The sequence below is a fragment of the Sciurus vulgaris genome (assembly GCF_902686455.1).
Source record: "Sciurus vulgaris genome assembly, chromosome: 6".
Lineage (NCBI taxonomy): Eukaryota > Metazoa > Chordata > Mammalia > Rodentia > Sciuridae > Sciurus > Sciurus vulgaris.
In genome coordinates, this window is record NC_136466.1 from 2,070,136 (window position 1) to 2,085,433 (window position 15,298).

Here is a 15,298-nt window from a genome sequence, read left to right on the forward strand (position 1 = left end):
AGAAAGGTTAGCTCATTTATTAAGGCCTAAATTTTCTGAGGAATCACAATATTGCTTTCCACACTGTTATCACCATTTAAACTTGCCACAAAACCTTGCAAATCTTCAAGCTCTAGGTATACTTGCCGAAACATAGTTTCTTTTATTTTTGGATGAATCTTTTCCTACAGGATGTGAAATGGCTTTTCACTGTGGTTTTAATGTTTATTTCCTTGGTTAGCACAGACACTGGACATGTTTTCATGTGTTTATTATCCATTTGGATATCCTCTTTGGAGAAATTCAGTCTTTAAGTCCTTTGTTCATTTTCTAGTTGCTCTTCTTCATTGAGTGGTAGATATTTTAAATGTTCTGAATGTTATTTCTAATCAGATGTGATTGTGTGAATCCCTCTCTTCCTGTGTGCTGCATCTTCACTTTTGTCTGTAGTGTCCCATGATGCAAAAAAGTTTTTAGTTTTTATAAAATCAAACAGATTTTCTTGTATGTGTTACTTTTACTCATGGTGTCATATTCAAGAAATCACTGCCAAACACACAATTTGAAAGATTTCATTGTTTACTTTTTCATTGACATACTTCTCTTCTACCTTGATTCCCACAGCCTACACACCATCCCCTGACTCAGCATTCAGCACACTGTGCTGGTGACCTGTCTCCTGGCCACATCACCCCCTGCATGATTCTAATCCACCTCCCAGTCTCTCAAGGGCTGTGTCCCTCCTGACGGATCAGGGAGGGTGGACTGTAGGCCTCTCTTTGTCAATACTAGTATTCCCTCAGATGCTTTAAACTCCTATTGCCAAAAAGAATCTCTCAGGAAAATACTTTCTATAAAATATTTCTCATTTATTTCATGATGTTTTCCTGCTGTTCTCCTACAATAGCACAAATATTTGATTTCTGAGAATTTTTTTCTTTTGCAGTATGAAATCTATTATTATTGTATTTTACATATTTCTATGAATGCCCATAGGCATCTATTAGTTCTCTTTTATTATTCTCTTTTCTAAATGTCAATCATCTCATGATATTGCTTCTGTCTCATTGTCCTTTTGTTAGATTTTACCCAGTTTGTTCTTAAAAACTTTCATTTTATATTTTTGTCAATCGTTTTGATTTACCTTCCAACAGCCTTTTATTGCTCCATTTGTAAAATTAAAGAGACATATTTTGTGGATTTAATGTCCAAAATTTTGAACTTTTCTTTAAAATGATTGTTCTTCTGAATCTCTTCCAGGGAAGGGTATACACAAGTTCATGGCTGTGTGTGCTCAAGAGAATAATGTGTGTGTGTGTGTGTGTGTGTGTGTGTGTGTGTGTGTGTGCATGTGCAAGTACACTGTGTGGATCTTAGTGTTTCCCAATGTGAGTTTTCCTCAAATCTGGTGATCATTGGCTCTAAAATAATACAGGAGCCTAAAAATTGCAGAACTTTTGAAAGTACTTCCAAAAATTTTCCAGTGATCAACTTGATCTCCATTAAGATCAGAATCCCCTATAGTCCTCTCTCCTGAATATTTTCATGATGACAGGTCCCTGTTCCACTTAGGTAAATGACAGTTCTTATATCCAAATTCCTGATTTTGAAAGTCATGAGTTTGGTGCATAAGCATCACAGAAGCTAGATGCATCACACATGCTGTTTGGGAAGAGCCTAAGCAGAGTTTGAGGGTGCAGTGAACATGGGGTGTGGATATCAGGATAGGGCCTGCTGCTGTAGAGCATCTCAACCTGCGAGAAGAGCCAAAGGAGAATGGGTGGAGGTGAACACTGAAAATCAAGAGTGTGAATTACTGTGACTTTGTATGAGATTCCTTGAAATGAGAATTCAGTTTGCATTTCAGAATAGAAGGAAAAAGATGATGAGTGCAAGGACCACTCAACAATGCAAAAGCATTTTTCCTTATAGTGAATATAGAATAGTGAAATTTTGGAATTGAGACTTAGAAAATAAACATGGAAGAAATAAACCATTTTCTGATAAGCATTTTGTAATATGGACCTATACTGAATGTACTTCCATGGGTTTGTATACCTCTATTAAATCTGAATTTAATAACTTGTAAGTGTGTTTATGGATAAGACATTTATATTCTACTGAAGTTGTAACATAAATATGATTGTTCTGAACACCTTTAGGTTCTTTCAAAACATTTTGGTCGTAAATTTTCTCAGAAAATACCAATATCTAAGGAAGAGTATGAGATTGTTTCTTCATTTAAGATATGTAAATTTAATAAACAACAGACAGCTAGACTGCACAAAGGAATTTTCCAAGTTGGCCTAATAACCATTACTGGAGTTTTTGATCCTTGTGTGTCATTGCAGAGCGAACCATTCTAAAGCTCTGTGACAAATTATAATCAAGTGTCAACTGATTTCATCTTCTTGGGATGATTTCCATCATCTAGAGTTAGTTTTTTCAGGTACGGTGGCATGCTTCTTTAGTTCCAGTGACTTGGGAGACTGAGGCATGAGTCTTGCAAAATAAAACCCACCTTAGGGAGACCCTGAACAACCAAGCGAGACCCCATCTTAAAATAAAAATTAAAGGGCTGTGGATGAGACTCAGTGTTTAAGTGCCCCTGGGTTCAATCTGCAGTACCAAAAAAATAAAAATATGGAAAAGGATTGGGTCTGTCCTCTTCTTTTTCATTTCCTCAACTTCCTGATGACTCTAAATGGTAAATTTTGTGTGATTTTTTTTTTTTATCCTCCTGGATATTCTTCTCCACATACCCATGTGCTTCCTGCTTAGTTTGCTGTCCCTCATTATTCTAAGCTACATCTCCAATGGTTCCGAAGATGGTTTGTTTTCCTATTTCTTTGGATGTGAAATTCAGAGTTTCTTCTTCCTGACTTCAACAGGTGGAGACACACTAGTCCTGATCTTGATGGCCTGTGATGGACGTGTGAAAATCATTTTCCTCTACACTATCCCATGTGTATGAAAGAAAAGAAAAAAAGAACAAAACAACAAGGAGTACCTATGCTGGTGAAAATGAGCCTTGATAAAGGACTCTATCAACTCCTGTGCTTACATCACAGGCACACTCCACATTCCTTAATGCTGATTAGGGCCATCAACCATTTCTTCTGCAACACCCCCACCATTTTGACTCTAGCCAGCATGGACACCTGGGTCCATGAATACACAGGGTTTGTGAGCACCACTCTTTTCCTCAAGTCTTTCTTGTAGGAATTCTCTCCAAGTCCATGCTCCCACACCAATATGGATTATCAGCACCTCCTCCTTCAGGTCAAGAGCATTGAGTCCTCTATGGGAGCCACAGACATGGCCTAGAATGGGCAGACAAGACCTGCTGTACCATTCAAAGGCAATTTGTTAAACTCACCAAGGGCCCCAAGTTTTCACAAGCAAGGACACTGAAAAATCAATGCTTTGCCTTCCAGGAACATCTTTATAGGCATCTTAAAAGCTCAAATATTTTGATGACCTTAGATTTTTAAAATGGACCAAGTTTATCCTTCCTGAAAGATGAAATAATTACTTCATCTAATAAAAACCATGGGAAATTGGTTAATATCTTAGACACTATAGGCAATATAAACTTAATTGTTGATTTTTTATTTGTGTTTTATTTGCACTGGAGATTGAGCCCAGGGCAAGCAATCTACCGCTGAGCCACCGCCCAAGTTGTAATTACTGAATATGTTTTTATTAATACTGAATATGCTTTTATTAATGCCCTGAGTGGTTTATATGGGCAGGCTTTATGGGCAGAACTGGACAGGGTTTTTGTTTGTTTCTGGTTTGTCAATCAGTTGAAACCCAGGAAGCTGAGAGTAGTGGGTCAGCATCTGGTGTGTTGCTTTCCAGGCAGGATGCAGGTGGGCTTGTGTCTTTTCTTAAAAATGTTGGTGTGTCTGGATCATTGACATGAAGTAACACTGGGGAGGGGGACTCCCTGCTGAGAGACAAAGTGAGGTCAGTCTGGGCAATGGAGTGACTTGTGTCAAGAGGGCAGGTGAGCATGAGCTCACAGACAAGTGGTGAGACCCCACGGATGCCTGAAGTCACACACAGCACCAAATCCTACACACAGTTTTTCCTATACATACCTATGACCACACTCACTATAAAACCTCACAGTCCTTGTCACCCCTGAAGACAGGGCAAAGGATGGGTTCCCTGTCTTCCTGGTGAAGCTGCAGGATTCTACTTCCTCTCCTGCTTCTCTTTCCATCATGGCCATTTCTGCTTGAATTCGGGGTGAACAGCTGACCTGATCTGTGGGATGACGAGTCAGGTCTCAGCCTAGGACTCCCCTAATAGTACAATGTAGAACATCTACGTGAAGCACAAGGCGACTATTTTATTTCCACCTTACTCTGCTGCCTGAGAGGATGGCCTGCCGGCCTTTTCTTTTTTTCTCTTCCTTTCTGCTGTGGAGGGAACCCAGAGCCATAGGGCCAACCTGGTTACCTCCTTTCAGAGCTCAGGGTTCCCTCAAAAGAGGAGAGGCCAGGAGGTGACAATTATTAAGAAATTGTCAAATTGATTTCATTTTTAGATATCATATGTGTGCACTACACATCTTTGTTTTAATGTTTTCAAATTTTATTTATTTTTAATTTTACAGGCTGCATTTTGATCCATTACACACAAACGTGGTACAGCTCTTCATGTCTACTGTTGGACACGAGGCTAAAATCCAGGCCCTCACACACGCTGGGAACTCTCTGTCCTGAGCCCTGAGCCTTGGCTCTGGCCCTGAAGTGACCTTCTGTCTTGGATTTCAAGCAAGGGCTCCCTTCCGGAAGAGTCCCCAAGGAAGCTCCGCCTGACGGGGCTGGGTCGAGAATCTGTCATTCTGGCCTACTTCAGCCAGTGATTGGATGAAGGAAGCTGTCACTCAAGTCTCGGGGGCGTGTCTAGAGACGGTCCATCGGATATGCCTGGGTGGACCTGTCCAATCAGATGCGCGCACCGCGCGGAAGGGCGGGCCTCCGAGTCTCGCGGGCTTTTCCTCCTCACCAGCGGGGCTTCTCCTTTCCAGGCCCCGTGTACTGTGCTCTGGGGTCCAGGTGACTGGGCAGCCTGTGTCCCCTCGAACTGCGGTGCCCGCAGGTCCCTGGAGAGGGTCACCACGGGAGAGAACAATGGTGAGTGTGCGGCCACGGCTGATGGGACCCGGCCCGCACCTGCGTGGGCTCAGCGAGCGGGTGAGCTGCGGAGCGTGGACCAGTCCCGGCTGGTGGGTGGCCCTGGGCCCTGTCACCTGGTCGCTCGTGGAGGGTTGAGTGGCGGTGCCTGAGATCGGCTGCGGACAATACCGCTGCGTCCCCCGCTGGCGGGTGGCCCTGGGCCCTGTCCCCTGGTCCCCTGGAGGGTTGGGCGGCGGTGCCTGAGGTCGGCTGCGGACAATATCGCTGTGTCCCCGCTGGCAGGTGGCCCTGGGCCCTGGCCGGGCCTCCGCGTGGGGACTGGGCGGCTCAGGTCCCTGGCACTCCCTCCCCTCATGCCAGCTGCCCGCAGGCACTCTTCCAAATATGTGGGAAGCAGAGTCTCAAGTCTGCTCTCCTTCCACCAGTTTAGCTCCTCTCAAGGCCCTTAAAATTGCAGTCTCCTGCCTGCCATGTGAACTGCTATCTTCTCTCCACTTAACAGCATAGTAGACCAGGTGTTCTTCCTGAGTTTCAAATCGACACAATCCATTAATTTTCACTTCTCTCCTAGTGAAATATTGCAAGGAATATTTGTTTCTGTTTTGGAGATCAACACTAGGAGACCTTTCTCAGCTACATCCCCAGTCCACACTAAAATTTTAAATTCTCGTCCCACTTGTTTCATGGGCTGGCTTCCAACTTGTGATCTTCATGTCTCATCCTCCAGAGTCCTTGGAATTCCAGGGCTGTGCCACTACCCCTGTCAAGAATAACACTTTTTAAATCATTTGTTTTCTGTTTGTGAATATTTCCCTTGAGGAGAAAGAATAACCACTTGACACTTCCTTGTGTCTGGGTAATACAACTGCTTTAAGGGAAATAAGGCAGTTGGTATTGATACTAGGGATATTGAGTCTGGGATACATCCCCAGCCCTTATTTTTTATTTGTTTTTCTTAGTGATACCTGGTAATGGAAAGCACTTTGACACATCATACCTAGATAGAGTATGACTTCTCCTTTCTCTGGTTATACATGATGTAGATTCACACCACTAATGTAGTCACATATGCACAAAGGGTCATAATTTATTCATTCTGACCTTCATCCCCAGCCCTATTCAATGTTGTTTTCAGAGAGGGTGAGGCTATGTTGCCCAGACTGGCCTGGAACTAGTGATCCTCCTGCCTCACCTTCTCGAGCTATTGTCATTAAAGGCAATGGACACCCCTCCTGTGGAAAATAGTTTACTTTGATCCGAATATTAATGACCACTTTGGTCTGATAGAGAAGTGAAGGTAATTGACTATTAAAGGCCTTAAGATGTCTTCCCAGGGTCTTTGCTCGCCATATAGAAGTTTCTTGTAACACCCTCAAGGTGGTCTAGTCAGCCAATATCAAGTAGTCTGAAAGTTCCTTGATGCAGGTGCAACTTCATAGAGTACTTCAGTTCACATCTGTAAAACCTTGTGCTTTTCCTTTCTTCTTCCTTAGATGGAGACACTGTATCAGAATTTCTTGGGCAGAGATTTCCCTTGGACACCTCACAGGGCCCTGTGTCTGGAGCCTCTACTTTCCTGGGGCTGCTGCCAGGTGCCCAGCTGCCCTGTGCCCTGCAGGGTACAGGGAATTTCACACCCTTAGTCACCTGCTCATAGAAGAGGTGTGACACCCTGTCAGGGGGGCAGTTGGAGACCCTAGGGCTGAGGACTCCTGGAACAGGCCTCTTCTAGACACCAGCCTCTTGGGACATGTCTCCTCCAAATCCAGTTTCCATTCCTTGGAGACAGGTGGACAGCCAGACTGTGGAATCTGGTGCCGAGGGTCAGGTCAGTAGTGATTCCTGCCCCTTGCATTCTCTCACAGTTGTGAAGGAGCAAGAACTCTCCAGAGCATAAGAACCACCCACCCCAGTGCAGTGCTGTGCAAACCAGAAAAGCCTCATAGACTGGAGTCATGTTCCAGGTCTCCTTGGAGGATGACCATGAAGTATTTCAGTGAACAGGACCAAGTGGGAGGACGCCCAGCTGGCAGGGACCTTTCCTGGCCCTTTCCTAATACGTCTGTGTATGCTTTTGTATAGTCGTAGATGGAGAGAATGGTGCAGTTCCAACCCCACTTTGTATTTCTGATTAAGACCAACTTCACTAAATTTATGAATATCTTGCTATGTTGCTGAGATTGGGCTCAAGCTTCCCATCTTCCTGCCTCAAACTCCCCAGTTGCTGCAATACAGGTGCGCACCACCACATCCAGCAGTTGGAATTACTTTTTAAAGAACAATCAGCCCAATATTTTCTAGAAAGAAACAGTATTAAAAATCAGTTTCTGTGCTGCTTTCCTCAGTTTTGAAGTTTATATATATAAATCTTACTTTTTCTTGCATTTTTATGGATTAGATATTCAGTATATATAATTTTGTTTCTTATGTATATATTCATGAATCTTCCATGGAATGGTAGTTTATTCACTTCTTTATTAAACTATTTTTTAGGACCAATTTTAGGCATATATGGGGTATTAGGGTTCTCTAAATGAAAAGAATGAACAGGAAGAATGATTATAAAAAGGGGATTTATTACATTTCCTTCCAGGACCAGAAGCTGGATGGTCCACATAGACTGCCTGCAGGTTAGAGAGCTGGAGAAGCAGTAGCTGTGCAGTTGAAGAGGCTAAAGCCTCAGAAGAAGAGGGACCCATGGTGCTGCCCTAATCTGAGACTGACGATTTCTGTAAATCCCTGGGGAGAATCAATGGCAGAGTCTGCTTTGCAGGAGTGAGGAAGGGAGAGTCTAATATCCTCAGGCAATCAGAGTAGCAGTCAAGAACCCATTTGAGAAGAATCAAGCTTGCATCTGCTGCTGCTCCCTTGTTCTTTCAAGTTCTATTTCATCCAATCCACCATCGTATTGGGTCTCCACTTCAGTGTGCTATCCCTCATGCCAATTATTCCTAGGCATACCCTCATGTAACACCCAGAAGCCTTTTAATCATTGTCATCTCTTAATCCACTTAATTTGACAGTTCACACCCTTTTTTTTTGGGTGCTGAGGATTGAACCCAGGGCCTTGTGCTTACAAGGCAAGCACTCTACCGACTGAGCTATCTCCCCAGCCCCTAAGTTGACAGTTCAAATTAACCATTGCACATACTATCAATATCAAACTCCCTTCCATCCAGCTTATAGTTTCCATTTTATTAACATCTTGCATTGATGTAGTATATTTCTTACTGGCAGAATCAGAACCAGTATCCTACATTTGATGATGAGAGTGTATGAAGAAACATGTCATCAGTCAAACTCCATACTTTACCTCAGGGTGCCTCCTCTATGTGGTGGGATTGTGTGTGTCATGTGTGCTACATGATATTGTCATACAAAAGAGTGTCACTGCCCTGAGAGTCCTGTGCTCCACCTGTTCATCACTCCTCCCCTTCCCCTCTTCCCTCTGCTTCGTAAGTCCCTGGCACCCATGGGTCCTGCTAGTGCCTCTATAAGGTTGCCTTTCCCAGAACATGTTGTCTTGGAATCTTACTGCACTTGGCCACTCAGACTGACTTCTTTCTCTTACCAGAGTGCATTTAAGGGTGCTGTATCTTTCCAGGCTGGGTAGCTTTTCTGTGTGATGTTTTTGATATGGTTATACCACACTTTGTCCATTCAGCTATACAAATTCCATCCTCCTTGCTTCTAGGTGTGGGCAGTTATGGATATGGCTGCTGTAAGGTTTTCTATGAACATATTTTTGTCTCATGTGGGTAGACACACCTGCAAGTGTGATGGCTTTATTGTAGAGTGCACCCTGTTAGAGTATGACACACTGTTTTCCAGAGAGGCTCTTCTTCCATACACATCAGCAAGGAAAGAGTTCTTTCTGGTTCTTGTTTTTACCATCTTTCAGTGCTGTCAGTGTTTGGCATTTGGCCACTCCAGTCTGGTATGCTTGTACCTCATTGTGTGATTTTCAGTTTCCTAATGATGTTCTGGTGAACATCATCTCAAGCATGAAATTGCTGTCTGGATTTTTTGAATGAATGTATGTGCAGATCTTTTGCCCATTTCCAAGTTGGGTGCTTGCTTTCTCATTGAGTGTTCTTCATGTATTTAGACTCCCAGTCCAGTGCCATTATGTGTTTTGAAAACATTTATGAAGTTCTCCCATTTTCTCTTCTCATTCTCTTCTGTGTTTCTTTTTTAAAGTGTAAACTGCATTTCAATAAAGTTCTATTTACCAGTTTTTCACTCACCGATCATGTTTTTGATGTTGCATATGAAACCATCATGCCAAATCCAGATTTATCTGTAAGTGCATCTATTATTTTTTGTGAATTTTGAAACTTTGCCTTTATTTTTAGGATGAATAGGCATTTTTTTTGGTGCTGGGAATTGAACCCAGGTCCTCCTATGTACCAGATGAGTGCTGTGCTATAGCTGAAACCCTAGCCCTTTGTCCTACTTTTAGATTGAGACTCCACTAGAAGTGTCTTTGTGACACTCATAAAGTTGGTGTGTTTCATTCCTTTGCATGTTAATGTCAAGGAGCTTTGGCAACATTTTCTAAGAGAAATGTTTTCCATTGATCTTTCTTTGTTCCTTTGTCAAAGATCCATGGACTTTTAACAGTGCCAAATACCACACTGTTTTCATGATTATAGCTTTAGTAGGTTTTAGCCTCAGGTACTGCCATCCTGTGAATTTAGTATTCGTTACTATGTTGGTTGGTCTGGGTCTTTCATTATTGAAAACATAACCTAGAAACTTTTTCTTAGTATTTAATTAAATCCATAAATGAAATTGCTGAGAATTGCTGACAATACTGAGACTTCCCCTTGTTGGTCATGAAATATCTTCACATTTGAAACTCTCATTAGGAGTTTGCAGTTTCTTTCATACAGTTTTTATATATGAATATTTCTCTTCATTCATGCTATGTGATATATGCCTTTTCAGGGATTTTGGACCTAATGATATTCTTGTTCTAATGGTTGTTTGTAAAGGTTATTTGGGGTCCAGCTGTATAGGTTAAGGGGCAGCAGTTAAGAGGCAGGCACACAGCATGGTGACCAACAAGAAGCAGCTCACTTTGGAAAGTCAGTTCAGACTTGTTATCTATTTCAAGGTCATATCAAGTTTCATTAGGTTACATCATGCATTTAGCTTTGTGCATGTGTAGATCATATAACTTGCTTCTCAGAGTCCACTAGTTCCATATATTTTTATAAGACAATGTCCCCAGGCCTCAAGGGCCGAGAGTTGCAGAGTATTTCTAAGTCATTCAAAGAGGGGGCCTATTGTCCTTAGGAATTTGCTCACCTGAAGGACTTTTGCTACTCTGTACATTGCTGTCCTGAAACCTCTGCAGTTCTGCTTTTGTTTCTACTCTTCTCTGAAGGGTATGCATGTGGAGCAGGTCCCTCTCCCCTAAGCACTTGCCATTCTTGGATGTAAATGACCTTCCATCTTCAAAAATCAATTGACTATATTTTTGTGAGTTTATTGCTGGACTCTGTTCTGTACTATTTTATGTCAGTACTGTGGTTGTTGCAGGCTTTCTGTTCTCTTCTATTTGATGGTACTACTCTGGTAGTTCCAAGCTCTCTGTTGTATTCTCCTTCATGGTGATACCATGATTGTTCCAAGCTCTCTGTTATGTTTTTGGTTTTGGTAGTATTGTGGTGGTTCCAGGCTCCCTATTGTATGGTGTTGCTCCAAGTGTTGATCTCTTCTTTTACTGCTTATCATTTTATGGAATTGTTCAGCTTATTCTGGTATGAAAGTAAATTTACACTGGGTACACTAGTGCATGCCTGTAATCTGAGCAGCTGGAGAGGCAAAGGTAGGAGGATATCAAGTTTTAAAACTAGCCTCAGGAACTCATGAGGCCTTAAGCAACTTAGTAAGACCATGTCTTAAAAAAAAAAAAAAAAAAAAAAAAAAGTGCTGGGGATTTGGTTCACTGTTTAAGTGCTCCTGAATATGATCCCTGCTGATTTTTTTTTTTTTTTTTTTTTAGGTTCCCCAGCATAAAGAAATTTAAAAAGTAAATAAATCTAAATGTTCTGTAAGCATCTTAAAATGTTTTAGTCATTCACATTTGAATGCATAATAAATGGATTTTGTCTACAGAATAGAAGGATGCAATGGCTTTTAACAGTTAGATTCCAGTTTGTTTGAACCATCATTGAGATCTGTCTCTATGACAAAAGAATCTATCTTCTTTCCATTTGGTAAACACAACCCACTGAAGGCTTTCTCTTGGTCTCGCTGACTTCAGCAGGTGCTGTGCTGCTGAGAATATCACATGTTTTAAGTCCATGGGTATGGTTGTGTCTTAGTAGCAGCCACACACTCTTCTGGTTGACCTTTTTGGCTGTACCAGTGCTGTGCAGACGTCATAGTGTGCTTACACAAACATACATGGAGTGGGCCGTTTCACACCGAGACTGTGTTGGATAGTTGAGGATTTTGTGCTGCAAACCTGCTCCTTTACTGCATCCTGGGTGTGCTCCTGCCTAAGGTTTATTTGTCCCAGCATCATTATAGGCACAAGGGAACTCTTTTACAATAGGCAACCATTGGACTTGTGTCCCATCCATGATCAAAGTGTCCTTGAGCAGAACATGGGGACGTGGCACATGATTGTACATGATACAAGTGAAACATCTGCTTTTCAGAAGAATTAGACAGTCTTTGGGCATCATTGTTCCCATGTGGTTTGGAAGAGTAGTTTCTGCTATTAAGAAGAATGCTTTAGAGACTTATAAAACTTTCTAAGGCTGTTGTTTGCACCATGTGACATCTTGGGACCATTGAGTTAAGACACAATGCATCTTTCCACTTACCCCATTCTACTTTGACATTTGCCTCTAGAAATTCTCCAACTGTTCTGTTTATTGATCATTTTACTTGTTTACTAGTTTGTTAAATTTGGTCTGGAGTAAAGTACCTCCAGAATTCTGGTTGCTCTCTTATTGTATTCACACAGGATGAACTCAATTCCCAGTTAACACACTTTGATCACCTGGGTGAAATGTTTTCCATGAGGGAAGCACACGAGTGACTCATGCCCAGGGCATTTGGATGATGACTGATTCTAGGCACTTCTGTAAGTATGGAACAATAGACTTTCAGAAGGAAAACAGGAGATCAATATATACCATATTCTCGGTAGCTGTGTAGGCACTGTGAATCATTGTGCTTGGCAGGATCTGAGTTTCTGGGTCTAGCAGTTTTCTACTTGATCAGCTTTATTTTTCTAGGGTAAACAATCCCAGGTCTGCTGTCTACTACACAAGACTTTGTTAGGACATGCAATATGGATGCAACCATCAAAGAAATTAGGAGTGACCCAGGAACCCATCTTAGTTCCTATGAACTCACCACCAAGAAGGGTGTGAAACACTCTACTGTTTGCCTTTTGAGTGGCCCAGTTCTAGTGTTGGAATAGCTGTGAGGAGTTCAGTAAACATTGTATGTAAACAGTAAACGTTGTGTGGACCAAATCATGGAATTAGTCTGAAGGCTATAGTATCGTGTGAGCATCATGCATTTTGAGTATAGATTCCTCATGCTGTCCATCTATACATTACACATTTGTGGGATATTTTAGGTCTTAGTGACCTTTGAGGATGTGGCCGTGAACTTCACCCAGGAGGAGTGGGCTTTGCTGAATCCTTCCCAGAAAAACTTACAGAGATGTGATGCAGGAAGTCTTCAGAAACCTGACTTCTATAGGTAATAGTGATGTTTCTTTACTCAATCAAATAGAGAACAGTGTTTATTTTGATCCTTTATATAGAATGTGGAAAGAGAATTCTTCAGTGAATAATTGCAGCATAAAAGGCACCTAGAATTTGGTAAAGTTTTTTTATTTTCTAATAATTCATAATAATTGTTGTGAGTTGGATTTTAGGAAACAATTGGAAAGTCAAGAAGAGCATTGAAGGCGAGATCAAAAATTCTGGAAGCAATCTAAGGTAATTATACTACAGGAGGAAGCAATGTCCTTGAAGGAATCAGAATGTCATATAACTTTTAAAACAAACCAACCAAAGAAATATGCACATTGTGAAATGTGTATATTTTTATATAATTTTTACCAGAAATATATACTCAAGTATAATAGATACTGAGTATTTTCAAAGTAGTTGATATATAAAAAGTGGTATTTTGCTGCATGTATGCATATCACTATTTGGAGAATAGTGATGTGCATACAGAAACTGTGTGGGAAAGGATTGTTTCCTTTCAATCTATTTATTTTCAGATAATTTGAACAAGTCAGAAAACCTAATGTTTTCCTGATGTTAACAGTAATGTAAACCTAAGATATATTAATAATTAGAAAATCATAAATGAACCAATCATTGATAATGTGCAGGTCATTCTTCATAGAAGTTATATAATAAAACTCAAAGGTAAAGAAGATAATGTGGAGAAGCTTTTAGTTAGATTTCTTCCTGTTCTTAACCTGACAAAGAAAATCTTTAATGGAGTCAATTCATGTGAATGCATTATGTGTGCAAAAGCTTTCATGTGTCATTCAGGTCATTCAGACTCAGGTCACCGTTTCTGTACACATCCTCCTTAAAGCAGTTTTTAGTCCCTGTGATGTGAGGTGATCATCAATTTTTGATTTTCCTCACAATGTTGCTGCCCACTATTCCTTCTTAAAAGTCAATAGCTATTCCATGACCTCACAATTCAGCCTTTAGTGCCTTTCTAAATTTCATTACACATTGTTTATGTTAGTATAGTCCTCTCCACAGAAGCTTCATGTACAGAGTTTCCAAATACCTCCTTCCTCCTTTCCTCCCTCCTGTCCTTGAGATTTCACCCAGACTGCCCCACTACTGAACTTCATTGTAGTCCTTTTAATTCTTATTTTGAGATAGGATGAATTTGGTCTTAAACTTGTGGTCACCCTGCCTAAGCCTCCTAGCAGCTGGGACCATTGTCATGTGTCCTTGTCTGGCCCACAGTTGGCCTCTTCCTTGTCCTGTATGCCTTCTTGGTCTGTTGAGGACTCTGGGACCACCACTCTGATCTCATGCTTGTTTGGGAGTCTCATCTTGTTTCTTGGACTTAGGCTTGTTAAAAAGTAACATAAATGTTAATTGTACATGTTGTTTGGTGAGACATCCTTTCAAAATAAAATTTTGCCCTATGCTTACTTGAGTTGCTTTCTCTATTCTTTTTCTGGTGCTGAGGGCCCAATCTTGCCTTGTGCATGCTAGTCAAGTGCTCTAGCATTGAGCACACTCCAACTCAGGCCACAAGTTTGCTGCTGCTACGTGTTGGAGTCCACTGATAACTGCTTCAGTAGGTGCAGCTCCACAGGTGTTTATTCCATATTCTCAGCATGTCACTTTCTCAAACATCTTTTACCGCAGTGAATTTTAAAAACATTGACATCCAACTTAGATTTTATCCCCGTGATTATGTGGGGGAACCCTCTGCCATATCTCATGTAAATGAGAATGCCTGAGGAGGGCATTGACTTTTTCAATCTATTACCTGAAAACTTATCTACTCAATGAATATATAAGAGCTAATATTCTTTTGAAATTAGAGGGGGCCATACCAGCTCTGGTCTCTAACAACATGGAGTAGCCAAAGTCTCTTTTACTTACAGATAAAGTACAGGGGAGAAGACTGGGAGGAACTTCTTCTATGATGGACAGGTTAGGGTGGAATTAAGGGAGCTATTCTCTCAAGGATACTAGATGGAACTGCCCATTCTGCTAGATAAGAATGGCTTCCAACCTCTCCCCATTTTTAATATTATTTAAAATGGTTCTAAGAACTGCTTCCACATCCCAACTCTTGGTTCTGAAGGTGTGGCAACCTGACAGCTCAATAGAGTTACCATGGCTGCAAACATTATGATTAGAAATGTATCTTCTCCTTATTTGGTCACCTTTTAAACCTATGGAATCAGATTCCTCATTTGTCCCCACTATGGGAGTTGGAGTGTTTGGTTCACTTAGTTCTTCCTTTTCCTTCTCCTTATTGACTTCCTATTCTCCCTGGAGTTCTGGACTGATGATTCTATTTGATCTTCAACTGTTTGAACCTTGACTCCAGGTCCTACATGCTTGATATCATGTTCAGGTGCCTAAATGGGATGGAATGCTCCTTCTGAAAATATATGAGCATGGCCTCTA